This window comes from Centruroides sculpturatus, unplaced genomic scaffold (genome assembly GCF_000671375.1).
Source record: "Centruroides sculpturatus isolate CEXI.00-Female unplaced genomic scaffold, Cexi_2.0 scaffold782, whole genome shotgun sequence".
Lineage (NCBI taxonomy): Eukaryota > Metazoa > Arthropoda > Arachnida > Scorpiones > Buthidae > Centruroides > Centruroides sculpturatus.
In genome coordinates this window covers 140,052-157,783 of record NW_019384980.1, presented here as the reverse complement: position 1 = coordinate 157,783, position 17,732 = coordinate 140,052, and the positions used below count along the sequence as shown (strand labels likewise).

At 29.0% G+C, this 17,732-nt stretch overlaps 1 pseudogene; it reads left to right on the top strand.

The window, feature by feature from the left end:
* The window catches only part of LOC111632768, a 50,597-nt pseudogene extending 33,856 nt beyond the window's left edge, over positions 1–16,741 (top strand).
* The last annotated feature ends 991 nt before the right edge of the window (positions 16,742–17,732 follow it).

Here is a 17,732-nt window from a genome sequence, read left to right as displayed (position 1 = left end):
TAGAATTAGAATTTGAAAATATGTTTTAATTCTTTTGAAGATATTCTATTACGATAGATTGAAATAGATATTTCTCAATTTACAAATTCTTTTACAAATTTATATAACTTATTAGTCTTTAAATATAAATTGAAAATTAAACGTTGTTAATTTATTTCTTTACAACATGTATATACTTAAAGTATATACATGTTGTATAAGAAATAAAATATTTAAAATAAAATATTATAGAAATAAAATATTTAAATCAATTTATATTTAAAGACTAATAAGTTATATAAATTTGTAAAAGAATTTGTAAATTGAGAAATATCTATTTCAATCTATCGTAATAGAATATCTTCAAAAGAATTAAAACATATTTTCAAATTCTAATTCTATATATATATATCATTTAATTGATTTGGATTAATTTGTTAGTGATTGATAGATACAAATCTTGCATCTCTCAGTATAGAGATTAAACTTTTTTTTTATTGACTTGCACTCCTGTTTATCCTTTATATAACTTTATACATAGCTCTAATTGAATTTAAATTATTTGTAAGAGATTATTATATATCTGATAATTTTGTTTACATTGTAATTTGTCTTTATTGGTTATATATTTGTTTTTTAATAAGTGCATAATATTGTGTTATTTTGGGAAGGCTATTGTTGTCTTTTGGCATTACCAATTAGAAAAATAAACAAATTAAGAATGTCTTTGAACTTGTAAAACTGATAAACTAGAATATATTTGAACATAAGATAAAGTAACATATTACTTATAAATTATTCTAATTATTAAATAAATAAATTTAAGAAATATTAATTCACTCAAAGCTTTCATATTTCTTACCTGATTTGTAAATATTTATGCAAATAAAATACACTTATTGACAAAAATGTAATACTTACTAAAATCATCACTAAACACCTTTGGCTAATGAGACACATTTATTTGCTTATACACTAACATTTTCAGCTTAATGCATAGGTCATCTTCAGATGACTGATTTAGGAACATTAACTATAAAAATTTTCAAAGCATTATACTATAAATATAGGATATTAGAATGTTAAATTTTAAATATTTTATTTAATTTTTCTGGAGAGTGAATGAAATTCAAGATTTGTTGACACAAAAACAAAATTATATTACTTAGCATAGTACTTTCTGGAGAAATCATTGTAATAAGGAATATACTTGTCCTATTCTGCAGTAAGTAGAAATGACAAATGTTTTGTAGGTGGACTAATAATTCAAACAATATTGATTGTTCCTATGCAAATTGAATAAAGCATTGATTTTTTTATTGGATTGTAATGAAATCAGTAATATCTTGAATGTATAACTTTTGGCATTTCAAATGTAAACTATTAAATATTATTCACAAGGAGAGCCTACGGCTTTGGGGTAACGGATTTTGATGATCTTTGGTGTAGAGGTAGTACACGATGTGAGTGTACTACCTGTAAAATACTAAAGTGCAATACTCAAATATAATCGAGAAAATCGAACTTAAAGTTTTGTTAGCACTTTATATATAAATTATACGTATTTCTATTCGAGCGTCCTGTGGCAGAGTGGTAACGAGTCTGATTCATAAGCTTGAGTTCTCGGGTTCGATTCTCGCGTATAATTTTTTTTTTAATTCATAAATACTTATAATGTATTTATTTATTTACTCATTCATTTATTTCTTATTATTTATTTATTTTAATTTAATTTCTACTATTCCAAGTCTAATATTTTTATACTTTTGTTGACAATAACGGCGCATTCTTGACACCTATGTGTCAACTTTCCCATCTAATTGTTATCACTAACGGTGACCGATCTAATTCTCACTAGGAGCGTTTTTTCTATCGGAGTTCTTTTTCACTCACTCTTTTAACAGTTCGTTTCTAAATTTCGACACGAATAGACGTATTTGTGTAGTAAAACTTATTTTGAAAAATTATTTTATAATCGAAAAATGTCGTCAAGAGAAGCAAGTTCTTCACGTTGTGACGAAAAAACTGTTGATGATAACTTTTTATACAGTGATGTAAAATACTAACTTGTAAAGTGCAAAACTCAAATATAACCAAGAAAAACGAATATAATTTATTGAAGCAATATTATATAATTACATATCATTGTCTGTTGTACATGATCGTGAATGATACTTATGATAAAAACATTCAAAACAAAAATTTTGTCTGCACCAAGAACAACAAATAAATGCTGCTTTTTTTTAAGAGATATCATCAACACTTTTTTCCTCACAACGTGAAGAACTTGCTTCTCTTGACGACATTTTTCGATTTATAAAATAATTTTTCAAAATAAGTTTTACTACACAAATGCGTCTATTCGTGTCGAAATTTAGAAAACGAACTGTTAAAGAGTGAGTGAAAAAGAACTCCGATAGAAAAAACGCTCCTAGTGAGAATTAGATCGATCACCGTTAGTGATAACAATTAGATGGGAAAGTTGACACATAGTTGTCAATAATGCGCTGTTATTGTCAACAAAAGTATAAAAATATTAGACTTGGAATAGTAGAAATTAAATTAAAATAAATAAATAATAAGAAATAAATGAATGAGTAAATAAATAAATACATTATAAGTANATAATAATTTTTGTGAACTATCATTACTTAAGTGTGTAAAAATTTATTACATTTCCTGTTGTACGAGGGTTTTACCCAATTCTCGAACCATGTCAGAGTGAATCTGTGCTATAAAAGTACCGTGTTATACGGGGGATGGTACCAATTCTCGAACCGTGTTAGAGCGAATCCGTGCTATAAAAGTACCGTGTTATACGGGGGATGGTACCAATTCTCGAACCGTGTTAGAGCGAATCCGTGCTATAGAAGTGCCGTGTTATACGGGGGATGGTACCAATTCTCGAACCGTGTTAGAGCGAATCCGTGCTATAGAAGTGCCGTGTTATACGGGGGTTACCTGTACTACTAACCAAAAAACCCAGACCTCCAGCAATCTTTTAAATAATTTAGAGGAAAGTTGCAGAAATTTCGGTATATCAATCAGCTACAAGAAAACAAAGGTTATTGCTATTAGTAGAGAGAGACTTTTTAATGGTTAAACTTGGTAACAAATGCTTAGAACATGTAAGTTCTCATACTTGGAAAAAATCTTTAGAAAAGACAAAGTTAATTTGGAAATTAGCAATAGATTAACAAGGCAGGTCAGGCAGGGAGCCAATTGATCAAATATATCTGGAACAAGAAAGAAATAAGTCATAAGACAAAACTAGCTGTGAACAAGTTTTTAAACCTATAATGACATATGGTTCTGAGAATTGAGTGGTTCTATAAGGGAAGTGACCAAAAATTAGAAGCAGCAGAAATGAGTTTTAGAAAAATTAGTGGTGTTAATAGATGGATACACTGGCAAAATCATATTAAGGATTTTCCTTGTGTCTTCATTTTTGAGATAACAAATATTCAGTCTAGATTAAGCGAGGCTAATCTGAGGTGGTTTGACCATTTGAAAAGAATGGGAGATGACCGAGTGGTCAAACAAGTATTCAAAGCTAAAATCAAAGTCAACCTAGACAAAGATGGATTGATAATGTTAAGCAGGCTTTAGAGGAAAAGAATTTAACTTTAAACCAGGCTAAACTTGATAGGAGAACTTGGAAAAAAGTAATTTTTTTCATCATGTTGACCTGTACACCCTCTGGGTATTAGCAGGAATGGATAATGATGATTATTAAGAATACATTTATTGAATATATAAAATATTTTCTTAATGAATACAGGATCTTCAATTTCTGTGTATAGAAAAAATATCACTTATATATATATTAACTTTAATTAAAATGCATGTTAAAATAAAGTGTTGTTTTATAGATTTTTTTTTACATAAACTATTTAACAGCATATGATATTTAAAATAGATGAATCTTGATAAGGATAATGTTTTATATAAATTAATCACCGTAGGACCAGAATCAAAATGTAAAATTAAATATGAATTATAAATTATGATTTCACAATTCAATTAATTGAATTGAATTATGAAATTTAGCATTATAAAAAATTTGTTTAATGAATGGAAAATTTTATTTTATTGATTTGTTTGTCATCTATAACATACAGATGATTTTCTAAATATCCTAAGTATATATGGTGGTCATGGAAGGAAAAACATTTGTAATGTTGATGCTTGTTCTAATTACACTACTCTACAAATTGAAAAAAATTTTCGGAACAAACAGCAATAAGTGTATTTTAATTTTTTTTTCGTTCGCTGGAAATGAAGGCAGTTTTTCTCCATCACCCACCACATTTTTGTTATATACCATTAAAAAATTGATGAAAAATGTGAATTTCCCACAGTGACCAATAATAAATAAATTTACAATACTGATATTTTATTTTGCTGATTACATAAAAAAAACTGTGTATAACATAACTAAAACAGGCGTAAAAAGTACCTGAAATTTTTTATAACCGGAGTCGGATAATCACTTCTTCCTTCGGTGTAGGTTAGGATCTTCTCTTTGCAGAAACCAGCAGTAGTCACTCATCATCGATTCATCTCATCTCCCTTGGTAATGCTGCTCAGTTTGCAATATGTCCTGGTGAAACTGTGAACCCTGCTTATCAGTCACTGCACCCAAATTTGGTGGGAAAAAGTCCAGATGAGAATGCAAGAAATGAATTTTTAATGACATCCAGCAGACTAAACTTTTAAGTTCAGCTGGATATTTTTACTAAAATATCACTGTTTTGTGCTTTGTTATTTCCAAGAAAACCATGGACTACATCCTTAAATGATTTCCATGCCTTTAGCTCTATGTTATTCAAAATTTTCATCATTAAGTAATTTTCTAATCTGAGGTGCAATGAATATTCTTTCCTTTAACTTAACTTTACTTAACCTAGGAAACACTTGGCTTAGATGTTTCACTCCTGGTCCTTCTTTATTCAGTGCTTTAACAAAATTTTTTATCAACCCCAATTTTATATGTAAAGGGGGGCAAAATTACTTGCTGAGGGTTGACTAATGGAACATACTTAATATTGTTTTGCCCAGGAGTGAATATATCTCTTTTTGGCCAATCTTTAACCACATAATGTTCACTTGTTGCACGACTGTCCCACAGACATAAAAAGCAGCAGTATTTTGTAAAGCTACCTTGCAGTCTGAGAAGACGACCAATAACTTTTAGGTCGCCACAGATGTGCCATAAGTGAGCACTATAATTGACTGCTTTTAAAATTAATGACATATTTTCATATATTTTTTTCAAACCAACAGCATGTGCTACTTGTATAGAAGGATTCTTGTTTGAATTATGAAGTATCACTGCTTTTAAGCTCAATTTTGACGAATCTATAAATAACCGCCAATCATCAGCTTTATAAGGAATATTCAACTCAGACATCAAACCATTTATATCACAACAGGAACACAACTGATCTGCCATAGTGAAATATTTTTTTAAATCCTTATTTCTGTGTCTGAAAAATGAAACTTTGGTATCCTTATGCAATAAATTCCACTGATTTAAGCACGAACCTAACACTTTTGCTTGCTTGTGTCGATTGTAAGAATGTTGACTTTTGAAATTGAAATTTTAAATTTAAGAATTTTTTTGACAAAATCTTTACTTTAAATAAAAACAATTTATTTACGACTGAAAAATTAAATAAAAAAACACATTTAAATGTTTACCACCACCAAGAGGTACGAGTCAAAGTTTGCCATTTTTACATGGGCTGGGATTGAACATATGACTGCCCTTAAAGTCAAATAACTAAATAACGTGACGTGATAGAGCATTTCTGATCATACTTTCTGTTTCAGCATGAAAAATACATTATAAAAAATCACTGACATATCTGTTCCGAAAATCATGTAGACTAGTGTTATTTAATCATGAATTATCAACTGTGTAGATGCTTTATGCTTATACAATATGTATACTGTGTGAAGAATTGTGCAACAACTAATAATGTTGTTTTCTGTATATTTTCGATAAAGGCTTGATCTATCTCTAAATTCTTAAAAGTATATTATGAATAAGATGAGTAATCAGCATGTAATTTGTAAATTGTGTACCTTGCCAAGAGAAATATTTTGGATGTTATGACAAATATCACAAATATGAGAAATAATAAAAATTAATGAAATAAATATATAATTCCACAAAACTGTTGTAGATTTATAGATTCTTTTGTAAAGTATTATTACATAACATTTTATATAATTGTGCTTAATGTTACAAGAATTTTCAATATTTGTTTTTGAAGTTTCTAAACTTAATAATTAAGTTTATACTTGGATTTCTTTTAGGACTTTGTAATTTAAAATTAGAATTATATTAAAGCAAAATTTTATTGTTTAGATTGGGCGACTTGTTGTCCTTGAACTGCATGCAGCTCAGGACTTTGGCAGCTTAATTTTATTTTCTTATTTTGTCTCATGTCATTTATGTAACCCTAATTAAGCTGATCATGATAAACATTCAAACTAGTGCTGACAATAAAACTGGATTTTCAGTAAAATTAACTAGTTTCAGTAAACTCTGCTTTTAATAAAAACCAAAAACCAGTTTTGAATAGACAGTGATATTTGTTTATTTGCCTTTTTTGACTTTCAGTTTGCAATAAAGTGTCCTTGGATTTAAGATTATTCCACAACTGATGTACTACCAGAAAATTTCGGTGTTATATAATTTGTATACTGCACCACTCCTTGACTTGTGTTTTTAAATTTTAAAATTAAATCAATAGTTTTCAAATGCTATTTGTTAAATAGTTGGACTCTAGCATTTACCAGCATCAAAAAAATGCTTTTTTGTGGAAATAACATGTGATGATCAATCATATTCAGGACTCTTGGCTAATACGAGGTCTGTTCAAAAAGTATCGGACTTTTATTTTTTCCACGTAAACCAATGATGCGTGGGAGGCCTCTTTCGGTGGAGTTGTGGAGAGGACAGTCATGCACAGCCCTGAATTTTTTCCCGCCTGCAGGAAGTGTTAGTCGTTGGCGGTCGGCCTATGAGTGAGGACATGTAACGAGTTCTCGTCGGATTCCACTAAGTTGGAAAATGACTGAACAATGCAAGCAGCGATATTACATCAAATTTTGCCAAAAACCTTGGCGATACCTGAGCGTAAACCATTCGCAAGATTCAGTAGACTTTCGGGGACGATCCTCGAGGCCAAAAAAAAGCGCGGCAGGTCCGCAGCAATATCAAGCTCATGTTGACAGTTTTTTCGACTCGTGGGGTGGAGTACGCACCACAAGGCCAAACCATCGCAAAGGAGTACTACCAGGAGGTCCTTCGTCGTCTTTTCGATGCTGTGCGACGCAAACAACCGGATCTGTGGTCAATTAAAATTTGGCAGCTCCATTGTGATAACGCATCCGTCCATTCTGCTCATCTGATTCGGGCTTTCGTCGCCAAACACAACACTCCTGTGGTTCGTCATGCTCCGTACTCTCCCCACATGGCTCCATGTGACTTTTGGCTACTTTCCAAGCTGAAAATGCCGCTAAAAGGAACCCGATTTTAGTCGAGAGAAGACATCTTGCGGAATGCGATGGACCGGCTGATGGCCATTCCAAAAGATGCGCATCGTTCCAGCAGTGTTTCCAGCAATGGCAGGAACGCTGGGAGAAGTGTATACACTACCAAGGAGACTACTTTGAAGGGGATTAGGGTTTTGTACCTCAAAATCAATAAATGTATTTTTGCCGACCAAAGGTCCGATACTTTTTGAACAGACCTCGTATTTACTGTAATACTTAATTCATTATAATTAACATTCTATTAATACAAACTGGATTACTTCTGGAGTGTGTTGTCTCAGCAGGCTTAAAGCCTGCAGCACGGTAAGAAAAGTGTGGAGCCTGTCAGAATCTTGCAAAGTTCCCTTACAGTCAGCATCTAGAAAAGTTTGCACATTACTGATATAGATATTTTTATTATAATGTTTTTAAAAAATTTGGAATGCAGTTCACTTATTGAAGCCAATTCAAATTTGTACTTTGTCATTTCTCATGCTTACCAATGCTGGATTATTTAATGTTTCCTGCCATATTTGAGTACTTTTTTTAGCAGAATAAAATTTTTTAATCTGTTGGTAAAAATATTCATTACCAAAACCTTTCTATTTTACTTTATTAATGTAAAAAATTTTTTATAAATTTTACTATTAGTAAAATGTTAAATAACTATAAAACTGACCATAAAAAAACTGAAATAAATGTTTGCTGTTTTTGACACTTGTTTATTTTAATTTTTCAGTTTAATTTATTGTCCAAGTAATAGAATTTGTCATATGTTAAATTATTCTCAGTTAAAATTATTTTTAACTTTCTAGCCCCAAGAACTCAGACAAAAGTTTCTTCAAAACCAACAATTACACCAAACAGAATAGCTGGTGATCAAAAAGTGGATGAGCTATCAAATCAGGTGAAGTAATTAAGTTGTCTAAAAAACTTTTAATATATCAAATTGATTTTCTAAATTTATTTTTATAAAACAATTGAAGACATAAAATTTGTATACTTCTAAACTTATTTAACCCTTTGGAGCACACTTGTTAGTCTCATGAGATGGTTCATTGTAGCTATTACATCACACATCTAATACTGTCTTCCAACAGTGTTTTATTTTATGTTCAAAAAAAAAGAGGGCAATATTTTTAGACTTTTCTATTAAAAATTGCAGTTATAAAACAATTAGACAATTAAAAATAAATCACTCCATTTTAGTCTGTTGCTCCCTTTACATCTGCCACATTTAGTAATTGTCATTTTTGCAAACATTTTTACCACAGTCTTGACAGATGAATTTGTCTTTCAGTCTTTTGAAAAATGTCATCTGTCTAATTAATTAGGTGATTGATTGTTTGAACAGTGGATTCACTGTTCTGATTATCTTTTATAATTGTCTTCTGACTCAGATTTAATGTCATAATCAGTCTTTTATAATTTTTTTTTTAAAATAATTTTTTACATATTCTAAAGCAGCATCTGACTCCTCCTGGGTCAAAGTTGTATAAGAGTGAGAAATATCACAAAAATCTAGTTATCTCAAAAGCTGTTTAGTATATTTTCAAACTAACTAAAACTAATTCTAAAAATTTATTGAAACCTATGAATATAAATCTTTATTTAATTAATTAATAATGGATATGCAAAATCTAAGTAACACTTTCAACTACATTTCAAAAAATAAAGAACAATATATATTTACATCACAAGGGATGTAGCAGCAAGTACACCAGATACAGTATCACCTAATTCAAAACTGAAAAACAAGATGGATAAACACAGAAAAACCATTTGGTATAGGAGATGGTGACCACATGCTATGAATAGAGAATACTGAAGAGCACAACTGCACCACTTACGTACAATATCTTAAGATGTTATCAAAATTGTGCAGTAATTTGTCTCAGGCATGCCCTCCAAAGGTTTAAAATTTGGAAAAAATGTCTGTGGAAGATTTTTAGCAATAAAAACTTTAAATTAAAAAAGTTTTTTAGTTTGAGAAAATACAGAGTAGTAGTAGTAGTAGTAGTATGAATATTTATGTACAGTTGTATCTGTATATAGACATTTTATTTGATTGATCAAGTAAAATGTTATATATAATTATAACTCAAATTCATTCATTATTCATTTATATAATCAGTATATTCAGTATAATAATTTAAGTAATTTATGACTTAATGGAATAAGATGAGTTTGATCCATTGATTAACTCACCATCTCATTAACAAGTACAGAATATCTGATTAGAATCTTCAATAAAACATATATAGTATCCTGTTCACTTCTTCTTATAGTAAATTTTGATATTGATTTATAAATATCTTTATAAACTAAATAAATATTTTATTAATTCTTTGTTCCTCTACTTCCTTAATATGTTAAATTTTAAATATTTTATTTAATTTTTCTGGAGAGTGAATGAAATTCAAGATTTGTTGACACAAAAACAAAATTATATTACTTAGCATAGTACTTTCTGGAGAAATCATTGTAATAAGGAATATACTTGTCCTATTCTGCAGTAAGTAGAAATGACAAATGTTTTGTAGGTGGACTAATAATTCAAACAATATTGATTGTTCCTATGCAAATTGAATAAAGCATTGATTTTTTTATTGGATTGTAATGAAATCAGTAATATCTTGAATGTATAACTTTTGGCATTTCAAATGTAAACTATTAAATATTATTCACAAGGAGAGCCTACGGCTTTGGGGTAACGGATTTTGATGATCTTTGGTGTAGAGGTAGTACACGATGTGAGTGTACTACCTGTAAAATACTAAAGTGCAATACTCAAATATAATCGAGAAAATCGAACTTAAAGTTTTGTTAGAACTTTATATATAAATTATACGTACTTCTATTCGAGCGTCCTGTGGCAGAGTGGTAACGAGTCTGATTCATAAGCTTGAGTTCTCGGGTTCGATTCTCGCGTATAATTTTTTTTTTAATTCATAAATACTTATAATGTATTTATTTATTTACTCATTCATTTATTTCTTATTATTTATTTATTTTAATTTAATTTCTACTATTCCAAGTCTAATATTTTTATACTTTTGTTGACAATAACGGCGCATTCTTGACACCTATGTGTCAACTTTCCCATCTAATTGTTATCACTAACGGTGACCGATCTAATTCTCACTAGGAGCGTTTTTTCTATCGGAGTTCTTTTTCACTCACTCTTTAACAGTTCGTTTCTAAATTTCGACACGAATAGACGTATTTGTGTAGTAAAACTTATTTTGAAAAATTATTTTATAATCAAAAAATGTCGTCAAGAGAAGCAAGTTCTTCACGTTGTGACGAAAAAACTGTTGATGATAACTCTTTATACAGTGATGTAAAATACTAACTTGTAAAGTGCAAAACTCAAATATAACCAAGAAAAACGAATATAATTTATTGAAGCAATATTATATAATTACATATCATTGTCAGATGTACATGATCGTGAATGATACTTATGATAAAAACATTCAAAACAAAAATTCTGTCTACACCAAGAACAACAAATAAATGCTGCTTTTTTAAAAGGTATCATCAACAGTTTTTTCGTCACAACGTGAAGAACTTGCTTCTCTTGACGACATTTTTCGATTATAAAATAATTTTTCAAAATAAGTTTTACTACACAAATACGTCTATTCGTGTCGAAATTTAGAAACGAACTGTTAAAGAGTGAGTGAAAAAGAACTCCGATAGAAAAAACGCTCCTAGTGAGAATTAGATCGGTCACCGTTAGTGATAACAATTAGATGGGAAAGTTGACACATAGGTGTCAAGAATGCGCCGTTATTGTCAACAAAAGTATAAAAATATTAGACTTGGAATAGTAGAAATTAAATTAAAATAAATAAATAATAAGAAATAAATGAATGAGTAAATAAATAAATACATTATAAGTATTTATGAATTAAAAAAAAAATTATACGCGAGAATCGAACCCGAGAACTCAAGCTTATGAATCAGACTCGTTACCACTCTGCCACAGGACGCTCGAATAGAAATACGTATAATTTATATATAAAGTGCTAACAAAACTTTAAGTTCGATTTTCTCGATTATATTTGAGTATTGCACTTTAGTATTTTACAGGTAGTACACTCACATCGTGTACTACCTCTACACCAAAGATCATCAAAATCCGTTATCCCAAAGCCGTAGGCTTTCCTTGTCAGTAAGGGGGATATGCTGGTCTGCATATTTTTATTTTTTTATAGCAATATTATAAAATCTTAAGTATAAATGGTTGCATAAATGTCTAGGCAATCATCTGGAACTATGAGATGGAGCAAAAATTTACATGGATATTTGTTTTATATTGTACTTGCTAACACAATTCCCATGTAAAATAAGACCGTATGTACATAAATTATTGAATTACTTTTAAATTTTCTTATAATTTGGCTTGTCTTTTTCTTAGGTATCAGAACTTAAGTTGACTGTGGATGGTTTAGAAAAAGAGAGGGATTTTTACTATGGTAAATTAAGAGATATTGAAGTACTCTGTCAGGAACAAGATGATGCAGTTGAAAAAGCAACATTGGTTGAACGTATCCTAGATATATTGTATGCAACTGAGGTATGATACAGTTCTAATATTTTTATTGATGCATATTTAAAATTTAAGCATACTTTTTAAAGTAAAAAAAATTAAATAATTAAAAAGCTTTGTAAGGCTTTATTTTTAGTTAATAATAAAATGAAATTAATAACAATTAATAATATGCAGTTAATTATTTGATGTCATTAATTATCATAATTTAGTTGTCAGGAGTTTTCTAAAAATTCATAATGCAAATTCATTGCACACTCAGTTCCTTTTCTATCTTAGATATACAGTAATTTTTTATCTTGTTAAGTCTTTTTCTGTAGGCGTGTTTGTATTTTTTAATCAAGTGTTTTTTTTTAAGAATTAAGCTTTTTTGAGGTATTACAGAAATCTTATTAAGCAATGTTTTACATCAGATATTATCTATACTAGTAATATTCAAACTGTATCCTGTACCTATAGAATCCCAAATAGTGTATAAAGATAAGATTTTTAATATACTATTTTTTTAAACTAGTGTTCAATTATAAGAAGCTTCATTTAAAAGAGTCCTGTTTGCTATTTCTATATGTTTGCTATTATCAGTTCCATAAAAATATTTTGACATAAAGGTCCCATAGATGCTTCAAATTTAAAGACCAATGCATTGATCTATGGTCTAAGATTATGCACTGAATTGACAAAAGGAGTCAACTCAGAGGACTTAAATTGCTAAACACTTGACAACTAATCATAATTTAGTCATAACATTATCATTTTTTAATTATTTTAAGAATTTTCAGTTAAATTAAAAAATTTATCAATTTCCAGAATCTATCAAATTCAGTTGTTTAAGGAGGCAATATTTTGCACACCAAAGATAAGATACACATGATGACAATATGTGGATAGAGTACATGGTATCAAGAAATGTTGCAGTATCATGTATTGAGAACATTCAAATAAAATTTATTTGAAATCTTAATTTTTGCAATTATTATTTCACAAAATAAATAAGACTTTTAAAAATCAATCCTCTGTGCTAGAAGTAATTGTTAGGTGAGCATGATTTTCCTTTCACAGCAACATACAATATTTCTAGCTGACCTATATTTTACATTTCTGAAAAATCAATCTAATCAAATTAGATTTACAGTTTAGTGAATTAGTTTTGTTAAAAAGTTGTATTGAATTTTTATATTTCTGAAAAATATAAGTGATTTTATCCTGATGTAAGTATATGTATTAAGTAAATCTAACATCAATATTTGTAAAATATATACTAATATCTAAATTTCACAGCTTTTGTTCATATTTGCATTATTTTAATGTGTGTGTACTTGTATAGGATGAGTAAGGTGTTTATTTTTTACAATAAAGTTTCTAAAAATGTATATATGTTTTGAATGTGCCTTGTATGTTTAGCTTGCAAAAAATCTCAAAAAAATTTTAACACATTCTATATGCTTTTAAATTAGTTTTCCACAAATGCCTCAATAATGAGGTGTTTTATCATAATGGCTAAGCTCTTTTTATATACTCTCTTCATAGAATGTGACTATCTGAATGTTAGTCACTTCTGCATTTGTCTTTCAGGTCATACTGACCAGGAACTTCTTCAGATATAAGAATCATTTGACACCAGTCAGGGCTATACAGCAAATGGCCCTTTCCATTGAAATGAGGTTTCAAATTGGTCAGAACGGTGTGGTTTAGTATCATGAAATAGGGTGTTAGCATTCATAATCCCTTGCTTTTTGTTCTGATTTTTGCACACCACAGCTTTAATGTTTCACTATTTAATAATAGATCACTATTATAAACTCTAGTTAATTATTATACCTTGGTACATGAAGTCCATCACAGAACACCTTATGTTCTCTTGTTTACAAGAAATAATGTCTGTCACAAGCCGGTCACTGACTGTCTAAACATTTGTTTACTTCTTGAGTGATCATTTCTTCTCTCCAAACACAATTCTGAACTTTCATCTTTCAGAAATGAGTGGATCAAGAGTATGTTGTCTTTCAATTGATCCTTCATCTTTAACTTCTATTTGGCTTCTATTAGATGCTAATTGCATTGTACAATTATATTATATTCTCTATTTTGGGGAAAGAGTACTTAGAGATGATGCATTTGGTCTTTTTTTAAAGCAATCTCTTCACATTTCACTCAACACACTGACTCTTTTATTTTTAATGATTCTATATCAATTAATGAACCATTAGTTATGCCATTACTTTGAGAGATTGGATGACAAAGTATTTTTTGAAACATTATGTAATTTTCCCCTTAATGAAATGTATACTCTTTTCTAACTCAGTTATTATTTGTTGAAAAGACAATGTTATCCAGGACATTTTGACATTAGAATCCATAAAGTTTTAGCACATTTTTTAAAAATTTTGTTGTGTATGTGCTTTATTAGAACCTCATGCTTTTTTTACCAAGTGTGCTGTAATTTTTTACTCTTCAAAAAAAAATTTAATTTCATTGGTTAAAATTCTTTACTATGTTGCATGTGCAGATAACCTAAACATATAATCAACCTAGTAGTCATGACATCAATAATAAAGATGAGCTTGTTAAGAGTGACCCAAATTAGCTTTCTCTCAAGGACAAAACTTCAATACAAGAAAGAGAAGAGAGATAAGTGACCAGAATATGGCCCCTTGTCTGTCCCAGAATGTAGTACACACAATATTTTTCTTGATTTAAATGGTTTGCTTGAACTTTTTTGTTTCTTGGCAAGGCATGATGCTTTCACTGCAGACTGCTGTTTAGATTCAACTGTGATTTATGGGACATCCATGTCTGTTCTCAAACTTTCATCAACCTTTGTGACAGGTCATCAGCCTTCAAAGATTGTCTACCATTTCATACTCCCTCATGCAAGTTCTTTAGTCCTTCACTGAATATCCATGCCCATTTCTCAGCCATGCCATTACTCAATACATCACCACCATAAACTTTTACAAATCAGATGATCAATTTAAATTGATCTGACATTTTAGAAAATGAATTGGACTGTTTTCACAGTTGGCAAGCTGTTCAATTGTCTTAACATTTCCTGTGCCTTTAAATTTGTTTAACATGACTATGAAATTGCACATGTGCATGGGATCACTGACAACATGCAAGAGAGATGCTGACAGTACTTATTTTCCAAATATACTCTTATTTAAAATAAATTTTATTAATCAAATGAAAAGTAAGAAAATTGTGCAGAATTATGTAAATAAATGTAATAGAAAATTTTTTATACATTGTATAAATTATTTCTCTCAAGGATTTTTCTATTGATATTAAAGATGAATAGCATACACTTGAAATATGCCATCATGTTTTTCTTCTGTTCTCATTACTTAAAATACTCACTGAATTCTATATTTAAATTTCAAGATCTTAGTTTAAATATGATTAAAAGCATTTTATCTTAAAAATGAAAATACTTGACAGGACTGCAAATTGTAATACCTGATTTTTTAGCATTTTTTTAAATACGCCATAAATAATTTTGTCACATTTTAAGAATAATTTTTAATTTTTTTTCCCAGGAGGGATTTGCAGTTCCTGATGAAACTGAAGATGGAGCAGTGCCTCAGAGTTTTGATGAAGAATATTAGCAAAAAAAATGTATGTTCAGTTTAAATGCCTTAATGAAAAAGGGAAAAAAAAATGCAATCTGAGTAATGTTTAAAAATTCATTTTGTATTTCATAGACTTGTTTAAACAAAATGCTGCAATGGATTTTGTACTGAAACTCATCCTAAATAATTTTCATAAATAATTAAGTAAAATTCATTGTTTTACATATTACAACCCTAAATATTTTCAAAAATTTTTTAATTTGTGCTTGTTAATGTATTAAGTTGTATTTGTGTGTTTAAGTAAGCCTCATTAACTAACTATTAGATATCATTAGTTCTCATGATTTATACTTCAATGAACGTCAAATGTAGTTGACATTTTCACTGACATTCAGTGAGGAAAATGTCAATCTATGAGAACATTGTTGCCTTAATGTTTTTTTTTTCATTATATCAATACCATTTATAATTTTCTTGAATATTTTAAGGAAATTTTACAACCCGATCAAACTATTTTTCACAAACTTTTAACACTATTTGTACAGTAAAAAAAAAACTATTGCATTAATAACTTTTTCTAATATTTCTCACTGATATTATTGGGAAAAGGATAAAATTACTTTATTAGATGTTTTTAGAAATAATAATAAAATGCTGAAGGTTAGCACTTAAAATTATAAAGATTTACTGTATTCAAATATTGGGAAGATATCTGTGATCAAATAAATTATTTAGCCTTCTTGGTTTGGTAACTTTGTTGTGAGTTCTAAAAAATATGAAATAAAATATTTAAATTTTTTTATTTAAAACTTTAAACAAGTTTTTGTTTCATTTATTTTATTGAAAAGTAGTAGCAATAAATACAGAATAATTTAATGAAAATCTAAATTTCAAAGTTTTTTTATTTTATTAAATTTTTTTTAGCTTAAAATAGGTAGCATTTACTTTTTTAATGAGATGTCATTAATACCAATGTATTTTAACTCTTAGGCCTCATAGAAAAAAATATCTTTAAAAGTGATGATGATCATCTCATGCTATAATGCTCAAATTATTAGGATAAATAAAGAATATTTTTGAAAGGTAATTTTGTCAACTGTTGTATTTCCTTAAGTAAAATTGTGCTGTGAATTTCTTAAGTAGAACAAATTGATTCTTACTGCTTGAAATAAATTGAAATATTCTAAAATTCTGTTATAGAAAGTTAAAATAAAAATGATCAAACATTCTGCATCTCTCTCTCTCCTTAATTATTGTAAACATACTTTGTAGTTTCCTGTTTTCTTAGAATGATACATAATAGCATAGTTCAAGCAATGTAGAAGGTACAGACATGCAAATAATCATTTATGTTAATTACCATCAGAATTTTGTAAAAAACATACTTATTTAAACATTTATACTAAAATACATCAGTAATTTCAAACTTGTCTGTTATGAAGCATATGACTGCTCTGCACATTTTTACTTCTATCATAAAATTTGTTGTTAAGACTTCTGTCAAGAATGAGTGCTTTCCTTTTGAGCATGTTGGTATTGGTATTTTATAATGCACTGCCATGTGGAACAACAGTGCATTATAAAATTTCTTGCAAAGAATGTGAAACTATCTGAAATTCGTACCAAATGCAGGCTATTACTCTCTCTTAATGATGATTGTCCAAGAGTTTGTACAATGTTAATGAAGATAGTGTCCAATGAACCCAACAGACTCCTCATAACAGTTGGCCAAACGTAAGTATCTATAGGAAACTTGACCTGGAGCATAATACAACTTAAACATTTTCATGATGATTAATAATAATAGTGCTCTCTATCAGGGAAAGTCAACACTGGTAGCATTAAGTGGTCGTGTAATTAAATTTTTAGGCAGGTAGCCAATAATCTGTGCACTCCATTGTGATAAGTTTCTGTTGTCTGTTAGTAAAATTCTGATGCAAATATTAAAGTTTCACAAGAACAACAGATATTGTCAGAGGGAAAATTTGGTATAATTCAGTTAGATAAGATGTAATGGTATTCTCAAGTTTGCAATATGAATTACAGGTAACAAGTTTATTTTCTCTGCTCTTGTATCT